We start from the raw sequence: 10,842 nt of genomic DNA, 5'->3' as shown, positions 1-10,842 counted from the left end.
ACTATTGTCCCTCGCATTACATTATTTGCCATTTGCCTCTCGTTTTCCTCTCCCCCACTTCATCTTTGCCGTTTTATTTCACCTTCTTTTTCATTTGCCTTTTTCTCGCCAGATCTATTGTTTACTTGTGTTACCACGTGCCTTCTATTTGCTTGCATCTTTGCTTGCTAAAATTCTATTGATATGGATCCACTTAAAGTGTTCTACTTGGATCATCCTCGATCCTTATGCGCTCGTGCTGAAACCCCAACTAGCCTAGTTGATGGGAACTCTTTAGATGAGCATGCTCATTTTGTGCGTCACCGTTTGTCTGAAAAAGGGAGATTCTTATGGGATCAAATAAACAGATTGCTGTGTTATGCTTGGAATCTTTGTGAAATTTATGATTTTACTTGTTGCTCTAAGAACCCTAAAAAACACCTTCCCTACCTATGTGAGTTTAATGAAAATGAAAGCTTATCTTCTTATGCAAAGGGTGTTTATAGTTACTATGATATTGAACAAATTGAAGATTTGTTGCTTTTAAGGGTGCTTATGAAGCTGCTTCTTTGATTGAAAAGTATGATATTACTCTCTACGAATCTGAAATTTTTGACATACTTAAATATTGCTATGAAAACTATGCTCATAATGTCTATGTCAAAGAATTTACTGAGAGAATGACCGTTGCTTTGGAAGAAAATAATGATATGCATGAATCTATAGATAATGATGATTCCAATGATTTGATTGAAATTTCCCTTGATGAACATGATGCTTGCTATTCTTGTGGCCATGATGCCAATATTTCTGAAGACGAATTTGCTATAGTTCCTTATGTTAAACATGAGATCGTTGCTATTGCGCCCATACTTGATAATTCCTTTGATAAAAGCATGATTGCAATGATTTTATTATAAATTCTATTGATGTCAATTGTGTTAATTATATGCAAAACCTCAAGCTTGGGGATGCTAGTTTTGCTATGACTACTATTTGTTGCAATGATCATGATTGGGGTGATTCTTCTTATGATCTTGAAAATTTATTTAAGCCCATGATGAATATGAGATTGATAATAACGTTTGCAATAATATTGAAAGTGGGTTTGGAAGAGTGTCAACTTTAGATCCCACATATTTGGAGAATGTTCAATCTTACGAAGTTTTTGATAAAAGTGGGTTTGGAGAGGTCATGACTTTAGTTAATGTTAATCCCACTATTTTGGAAGAGTGTCAACTTTGCATACATGTGGATCTTGTTAAGAATATGTTTTGTGATAGCTATATAGTTGAATTTGCTTATGATCCTACATGTAATTATTATGAGAGAGGAAAATATGGTTGTATAAATTTTCATGTTACTAAATTACCTCTCGTTATGTTGAGATTGCTATTGTTTCTTTCTGCTTTCTTGCATATGCTAATTTTTGCTTGCTATGATAATTCGTTTGCTTATAAAATGCCAATGCATAGGAAGTATGTTAGACTTAGATGTGTTTATCACGTGTTCTAAAATGCTCTCTTTGTGCTTTAATTCTTGTCTTTCATGTGAGCATCATTAAAATTATCAATGCCTAGCTAGGGGCGTTAAACGATAGCGCTTGTTGGGAGGCAACCCAATTTTATTTTTGTTTCTTGCTTTTTGGTTCTGTTTAGTAATAAATAATTCATCTAGCTTCTGTTAAGATGTATTTTTATGTTTAATTAGTGTTTGTGCCAAGTAGAACCTTTGGGAAGACTTGGGTGAAGTCTTTATGATCTTGCTGTAAAAAACAGAAACTTTAGCGCTCACGAGATTAGCTGCCATATTTTACTGGAGAGTGATTTTAGGTTGATTATTTTTGAAGATGATTAATAGACAAATTCCTCATGTCCACCAATTTATTTCAGAACTTTTGGAGTTACAGAAGTATACGTTTGATCCAGATTAGTACAGACTGTTCTGTTTTTGACAGATTCTGTTTTTCGTGTGTTGTTTGCTTATTTTGATGCATCTATGGCTAGTATCGGGGGGTATGAACCATAGAGAAGTTGGAATACAGTAGGTTTAACACCAATATAAATAAAGAATGAGTTCATTACAGTACCTTATGGTGGTGATTTGTTTTCTTATACTAACGGAGCTCATGAGATTTTCTGTTGAGTTTTGTGTTGTGAAGTTTTCAAGTTTTGGGTAAAGATTTGATGGATTATGGAATAAGGAGTGGAAAGAGCCTAAGATTGGGGATGCCCAAGGAACCCCAAGGTAAAATTCAAGGACAACCAAAAGCCTAAGCTTGGGGATGCCCCGGAAGGCATCCCCTCTTTCGTCTTCGTCTATCGCTAACTTTACTTGAGGCTATATTTTTATTCACCACATGATATGTGTTTTGCTTGGAGCGTCTTGTATGATTTGAGTCTTTTCTTTTTATTTTACCACAATCATCCTTGTTGTACACACCTTTTGGGAGAGACACACATGAATCAGAATTTATTAGAATATTCTATGTGATTCACTTATATCTTTTGAGTTAGATAATTTTGCTCTAGTGCTTCACTTATATCCTTTTTAGAGCACGGTGGTGGTTTTATTTTATAGAAATAATTGATCTCTCATGCTTCACTTATATTATTTTGAGAGTCTTTTAAGAACAGCATGGTAGTTTGCTTTGGCTATAAAATTAGTCCTAATATGATGAACATCCAAGATGGGTATAATAAAAACTATCATATAAAGTGCATCGAATACTATGAGAAGTTTGATACTTGATCATTGTTTTGAGATATGAAGATGGTGATATTAGAGTCATGCTAGTTGAGTAGTTGTGAATTTGAGAAATACTTGTTCTAAAGTTTGTGATTGCCGTAGCATGCGCGTATGGTGAACCGTTATGTGATGAAGTCGGAGCATGATTTATTTATTGATTGTCTTCGTTATGAGTGGCGGCCGGGGACGAGCGATGGTCTTTTCCTACCAATCTATCCCCCTAGGAGCATGAACATAGTACTTTTTTTCGATAACTAATAGATTTTTGCAATAAGTATGTGAGTTCTTTATGACTAATGTTGAGTCCATGGATTATACGCACTCTCACCCTTCCACCATTGCTAGCCTCTCTAATACCGCGCACCTTTCGCCGGTATCATACACCCACCATATACCTTCCTCAAAACAGCCACCATACCTACCTATTATGGCATTTCCATAGCCATTCCGAGATATATTGCCATGCAACTTACTACCGTTCTGTTTATTATGACACGTTCCATCATTGTCATATTGCCTTGCATGATCATGTAGTTGACATCGTATTTGTGGCAAAGCCTCATTTATAATTCTTTCATACATGTCACTCTTGATTCATTGCATATCCCGGTACACCGCCGGAGGCATTCACACAGAGTCATATTTTGTTCTAAGTATTGAGTTGTAAGTAAATAAAAGTGTGATGATCATCATTATTAGAGCATTGTCCCAAGTGAGGAAAGGATGATGGAGACTATGATTCCCCCACAAGTCGGGATGAGACTCCGGACGAAAAAAGGCCATAAAAAGAAGAAGAGAAAAAGGCCCAAATAAAAAAATAAAAAAATGAGAAAAAAGAGAGAAGGGACAATGTTACTATCCTTTTACCACACTTGTGCTTGAAAGTAGCACCATGATCTTCATGATAGAGAGTCTCCTATGTTGTCACTTTCATATATAGAACTTGGCTTGTATATTCCAATGATGGGCTTCCTCAAAATGCCCTAGGTCTTCGTGAGCAATTGAGTTGGATGCACACCCACTTAGTTTCTTTTGTTGAGCTTTCATACACTTATAGCTCTAGTGCATCCGTTGCATGGCAATCCCTACTCACTCACATTGATATCTATTGATGGGCATCTCCATAGCCCGTTGATACGCCTAGTTGATGTGAGACTATCTTCTCCTTTTTGTCTTCTCCACAACCACCATTCTATTCCACATATAGTGCTATGTCCATGGCTCACGCTCATGTATTGCGTGAAGATTGAAAAAGTTTGAGAACATCAAAAGTATGAAACAATTGCTTGGCTTGTCATCGGGATTGTGCATGATTAAATACTTTGTGTGATGAAGATAGAGCATAGCCAGTCTATATGATTTTGTAGGGATAACTTTCTTTGGCCATGTTATTTTGAGAAGACATGATTGCTTTGTTACTATGCTTGAAGTATTATTATTTTTATGTCAATATTAAACTTTTGTCTTGAATCTTTCGGATCTGAACATTCATGCCACAATAAAGAAAAAAAATACATTGAGAAATATGCTAGGTAACATTCCACATCAAAAATTCTGTTTTTATCATTTACCTACTCGAGGACGAGCAGGAATTAAGCTTGGGGATGCTTGATACGTCTCCAACGTATCTATAATTTTTTATTGTTTCATGCTATTATATTATCTGTTTTGGATGTTTAATGCGCTTTACTATGCACTTTTATATTATTTTTGGGACTAACCTATTAACCGAAGGCCCAGTGCAAATTGCAGTTTTTTGCCTATTTCAGTGTTTCGCAGAAAAGGAATATAAAATGGAGTGCAAACGGAATGAAACCTTCGGGAGAGTTATTTTTGGAACAAACGCAATCCAGGAGACTTGGAGTGGACGTCAAGAAAGAAACGAGGAGGCCACGAGGCAGGAGGGCGCGCCCCCACCCTCGTGGGCCCCTCGTGGCTCCACCGACCTACTTCTTTCGCCTATATATACTCATATACCCTGAAAACATCCGAGAGCACCACGAAACCCTATTTCCACCACCACAACCTTCTGTACCCGTGAGATCCCATCTTGGAACCTTTTCCGGCGCTCCACCGGAGGGGGAATTGATCACGGAGGGCTTCTACATCAACACCATAGCCTCTCCGATGATGTGTGAGTAGTTTATCACAGACCTTCGGGTCCATAGTTATTAGCTAGATGGCTTCTTCTCTCTCTTTGGATCTCAATACAAAGTTCTCATCAATCTTCTTGGAGATCTATTCAATGTAATTCTTTTTGCGGTGTGTTTGTCGAGATCCGATGAATTGTGGGTTTATGATCAAGATTATCTATGAACAATATTTGAATCTTCTCTGAATTCTTTTATGCATAATTTAATTATCTTTGCAAGTCTCTTCGAATTGTCAGTCTGGTTTGGCCTACTAGATTGATCTTTCTTGCAATGGGAGAAGTGCTTAGCTTTGGGTTCAATCTTGCGGTGTCCTTTCCCAGTGACAGCAGGGGCAGTAAGGCACGTATTGTATTGTTGCCATCGAGGATAAAAAGATGGGGTTTATATCATATTGCTTGAGTTTATTTTCAATTTGGAATGTTATACATAGACCATCATTGCATATCATGTTTTGTTGCATTTTGACAAATCCTCGATAATCCTAAGCAACTCAAGGACCCTCGGAGAGAGTTGGGGATTTTCTCAAATTTTCAAATTTGATTTTTCAAACGAGGATTGTGGTTTTAATTATTTTTCTCTCCGGAAAAATATTTCATTTTAAATAAACGAGAGGAGAAAATATGACTTCTCCAAAACAATTGAAATACTGGAGGAAAAATGTTAAAAACATTATTTGGAATTTATTTGCAATTTTTATTGCATTAAAAATATTGCATGTTTTCCAAAATATTTATTTTGACCTGAAAAACAATGTTCACCCTATTCTAGATTTTCTAACTAGACGGGGAAAATTTATTTCATATTTTTCTGATTTTTATTTATTTTTCTACGTATTATTTTCCGCGGAACTAATTTTTAAAAAAAAAGAGAGAGAAAAAACCGCCCGCGCGCCGACCGGGCCAAAGGCCCAGCCGACGGCCCGCCTCGCGCCTTCCTCTTCCCGCACGGGAGCTCGCCGCCGGAGTCCGTCCCGGGCACGGGAGCCGCCGCCGCCTCGGGTGCCCCGTTGCCCAAGCCGCCGCACACCCCCCCTCCTATATATATAGCGCCCCCCTCTTTCCTCACCTCGAGCCGCCGCCGGAGCCCCTCATCGCCGCCGCCGCAACACGCCCCGCCGCCGCCGCCGTTTCCCCGCCGCCGCCGCCGGGAGCCGCCGGAGCCGCCGCCCCCGCACCCCCGAGCCCCGCACCCCGCCGCCAAGCCCCGCCCCCGCCGGAGCCCCTTGCCGGAGCCCGCCGTCGAGGTACGGCCGCTGCCCCGATTCCCGTCGTTGCCGGTTTTCTCTAAAAAAAACCCCTTCGTTAAAAAAAACCCCTAGATCGGTTTTTTTTTCGGTTTTATTATTTTACGAGCGTTCACCGAACCGTTCGTTTTAACGAACGCGTTCATCGGTTTTTCTCTGTTAACGAACGTCCGTTATTTAACCGTTCGTCCGTTTTTCTTTTTCGTCGGATTTTCTCGTTATTTTTCTCAGATTCGATTTCTGATCGAATCTTCGATTCTGTTTAACTTCTTGCTCGTTTATCGGAATCAGGCGATTCAAGCGCCTAGAGTTTCGTCTCGAAATTCTCTTTCCGTTTAACCTACTCAAACAAGTTTTCGCTACAGTAAAGTTTGACCTAGATCCAGATTAGCAAACGAAGTTTCTTTCTTTCGTCGTTTGACTTTTGTTGCTTCTTTCGAGTTGATTCTTTTTGCAAACCGGAGTTCTTAAGTTGAACTTTCTGGTTGGATCTTTCATTCGAGTTTTACCTGTGCATTAGTTGAGTACTGATTGTATGCTTGTTTGTTTGCGATAGATTACCCGGAGTGTGCCGCTTGTTACTTCGACTCGCTAGGTTTTGCGGATCATCAGCAAGGCAAGTAACACTTTGATCATATCCCGTTCATACCCAGTTTTATTGCATTAGATCTGTTTTCCCTCAAACACTTGCATGATTAGGATCTAATTAAACTGTGGGTACTGGGAAGTAGTTGAGGTAGTACCTATTACCTGTTTTACTCTATCAAACCCTTGGGAGTTACTTCTACGTTGCTATTATTATTGCCATGCTATGCTCGTAGACGTGGATTGGGTTTGAGAGATATTCATGACAGATGTGAGATTGTTAATAATGGTTCAACTTAAGGTGGCAACTAAAACTCACATCTGGGTGGATTGAGGCACCTGGAGAACCCAGTGTTGTCTGTATGTATAAGGTCCGCCACCCAGGCTCAAAGGGATCATAAGATTATTCATGCTAGAAACTTCCGTGTGCAGCCACAAGCTATTATGGGCTCTAGCATAGCTGAGTAGGTTACAGGATCTCTTGAAGAGGTGGACTAGCAGATGTAGGGGAAAGTAGGTGTACCGGTCCATCCAGAGTAAAGAGTGATTGTTTCTGAAAGACTGTGTCTCGGTCATCCGTTTCTCAAACATCATGCAGTGCGAGAATCAAGCGGAGGCGATCGAGTCTTGTGGGGAAAAGTGCACAAACCTCTGCAGAGTGTACAAACTGATCATGATTAGCCGTGTCCCCGGTTATGGACAACTTGAGTATCTAGTACTTGGATTATCATTTGAATCTCATCACCGTGATACTTATAATTAATTTTGTTGGGTTAATGATGATACTTAATTGGGATTGAGTTGGAGGTACCTTCTCAATGTTTCACAACCACCATGATAGTTAAATAAAATTTATTCCTTTGAAGTAGGATAAAATTGGCTTTTCGCAAAACTGTAACCATAGAGCTTTCCACCAGCCATATATGCATGTAGTATAGCATTATTGTTCATTGCTCTCTATGTGTTACATTGCCAGCATATTCTATGTGCTGACCCGTTTTCGGGCTGCAACGTTTCATGTTGCAGACTTTTCAGACGACGAGTAAGATGCCTTAGGTCGTGGTCTTATACTCAGTGATGCCGCCGGAGTTGATGGACTCACTTATCTTCCAAGTCTTCCGCTGTTATCGTTATTAGATGGCCTTAAGCCATGTTTATCATTCTTAATCTCTTCGGAGATATTCGATGTAATAAGTGTGTGATTGCTACTCTGTTATAAATCCTCCATTTGTACTGTGCGTGTCAGCATTACTGATCCAGGGATGACACTGGTGCACAGCAGCACAGGCCATTTGAGGTCTGGTCGCTACAAAGTTGGTATCAGAGCACACGCTGACTATAGGACACGACCACTAAGCTTAAGCCCTAGAAAGCTTCTCTCTTCTCATTTCTGACCCCTCTCCACTTTCTACTCTTTTAGTAATGGCAAATGCAAGGAGCAAGTTCATGCAACCAGATGAAGACACGCCATTTGGTCGACATTTGAAGGAAGTCACCAAGTACTTGAACATAGGAATACCAAGCGTCACCGGAACCTACAACGCCACATTACCTGAAGAGGAGAGCTGGAAGATTCAAGTTATCATTCCAGGAAGGATGTTTAGTGCCATGAGATTGGTTTTCGAAGCACCAACTTGGAGTTTAGGGAAGAGCATGGCCGCACACATCGCCATGGGACGCATTGGAGAAGTCTACCACCAGGAGCTTAAGGATACAATTTATCAGATTTGTGGACGTCGAGACGCGCAATGGGAGATGATCAAGACCAAGAAGGATGGATCAATTGCAGCTTTCATCCAGGAGCAGAACCAACATATTCGCCGCCAGGAGAATCAGATATGCACGGACAAGGAAGAATTGAAGAAGGCATTCACGAAGATCAAGGAACTCCAAGAAGAACTCAAGACTACACGCGAAGATTACTTGGACGAAATCAACGCACTAGTAGGGAAGATTGACGACCTGGAGAATAAGATTGGATCATTCGTGGGAAATTCAGTGCCAAAAGCAGAAGTCGACGAATGCACTTGTCCGGACAACTACATCATCATCGACGACACCGACTCGGAACCAAGTGAAGACGAATGGATTGATGAAGCTGGAGCAGACATCATGGAGTCTTCAACGGATCAGAATTTCTAGTAGACCACCATATCAGTAGTAGTTTTCCCCCATTTAATAGTATAGTTCAAGCACTTTGTAACGCTAGTTAGATCGATTGTTTTGCCTTGTTTGGATTGATTGAGTGATATTGATTGAATTTGTCTCATGAGCATATGGGTAGTGTTTTCCCGCTAGACCTCATTCTATTCTAAACTCTCATCTTTTCTAAACCTATGAGATGCCTCCGAGACGCGACACCGGATTTGTTTTTCCGCCAGAGATCACCCAGTTGATTCAGCAACAGAATGCCCTGATGCAAGTGTTAGTTCAGAACCAAGGCAACAACAACAACAACCCACCGCCACCACCACCTGTTGATCACTTAGCCCGTTTCTTAAGGCTAAACCCGCCGGTGTTTTCCAGTAGCACCGAGCCGATTATAGCAGATGATTGGCTCCACAAAGTTGGAAGGGAGTTGACCACTGCAGGATGCACAGATGCGGAAGGAGTGCGTTTTGCCGCACATCAGCTTGATGGACCCGCAACATCATGGTGGGAAAATTACACAGCCACGCATCCTATTGACACTGTCACATGGGACCAGTTTCAGCAAGCTTTCCGTACAGCTCATGTTTCAGCAGGAGCTATGGCTATGAAGAAGCGTGAGTTTCGTAACCTACGCCAAGGAGGACGCACCGTAGGCCAGTATGTGGAGGATTTCAGTAAGTTAGCACGTTATGCACCGGATGACGTTGCTACAGATGCTGCCAAGCAGGAGAAGTTTCTGGAAGGATTGAATGATGAGCTAAGTATGTAGTTGATGGTAGCAACTTTCAACAACTACCAGGAGCTGGTAGATAGAGCTCTCATGATTGAAGGGAAGCAACAGCAGATTGAAAACCGTAAGAGGAAGTATGGACAAGGGAAGTACAATTCTGGAGCCCAGCAGAAGCCACGATTTACCCCGAAGCCGGGAGGACAGTTTCAGCATACCCATGGAGGAGGTAGTTTGCATAACCATAATGGCTCCAAGAATGGTAATGGGAATGGAGGAGGAAACGGACAGAACCGCACCAACCCATCTACCCCAACCAAGAGAGATCTAAGTCACATTACTTGTTTCAAGTGCCAGAAGACGGGACATTATGCTACTGATTGTCCCGAAGCCCAAAATGGAAATGGCAATGGAAGCTCTGGGAAGAAGCCGAACCCATTCAACAAAGGACATGTGAACCACGTGAGCGTGGAGGAGGTTGAAGCTCAGCCTGATGCAGTAATAGGTAAGTTTTTGGTTAAGTCATTTACGGCAACCGTTCTTTTCGATACTGGTGCATCGCATTCATACATATCAAGGGGATTCGTAAACAAGTTTAAGATGTCCACCCAAGTTCTCAAAAGCCCCATGTTAGTAACCTCGCCAGGAGCAGAGTATATGGCCACCCAAGGATGTTTTCAGATACCGTTGGCCATTGGTAGGCATGTTTTCCCCTCAGACCTCATTGTTTTGGAATCGCAAGGTTTGGATGTGATTTTGGGAATGGATTGGCTATCGTTGTATGGAGGAAACATCGATTGTGCCAGCAAGACGATTTTGCTTACCACCCCGGAAGGAAAAAGGATCAAGTATGTATCCCGGCATATGCCGAAGAGGACTCAAGTGAATTCCTTATCAGGAGTTGTACAGGAGGAAGTACCAGTGGTGAAAGACTATCCGGATGTATTTCCAGAAGAGTTGCCAGGCATGCCACCAGATAGAGACATCGAGTTTTTGATTGAACTTTTGCCAGGCACAGGGCCAATATCTAAGAGACCGTACAGGATGCCCGCAAAGGATTTGGAGGAAATTAAGAAGCAGATCAAGGAGTTACTGGATAAAGGCTATATTCGCCCAAGTTCGTCACCTTGGGGATCACCAGTACTACTAGTGGAGAAGTAAGATGGATCACTAAGGATGGTTGTTGATTACCGAGGACTGAATGAAGTGACCATCAAAAACAAGTACCCACTGCCGATGATCAATGATTTGTTTGA

This window comes from Aegilops tauschii, chromosome 6 (genome assembly GCF_002575655.3).
Source record: "Aegilops tauschii subsp. strangulata cultivar AL8/78 chromosome 6, Aet v6.0, whole genome shotgun sequence".
Taxonomy (NCBI): domain Eukaryota; kingdom Viridiplantae; phylum Streptophyta; class Magnoliopsida; order Poales; family Poaceae; genus Aegilops; species Aegilops tauschii.
The sequence above is the reverse complement of the archived record's forward strand: the minus strand, read 5'-3'. Positions refer to the sequence as shown.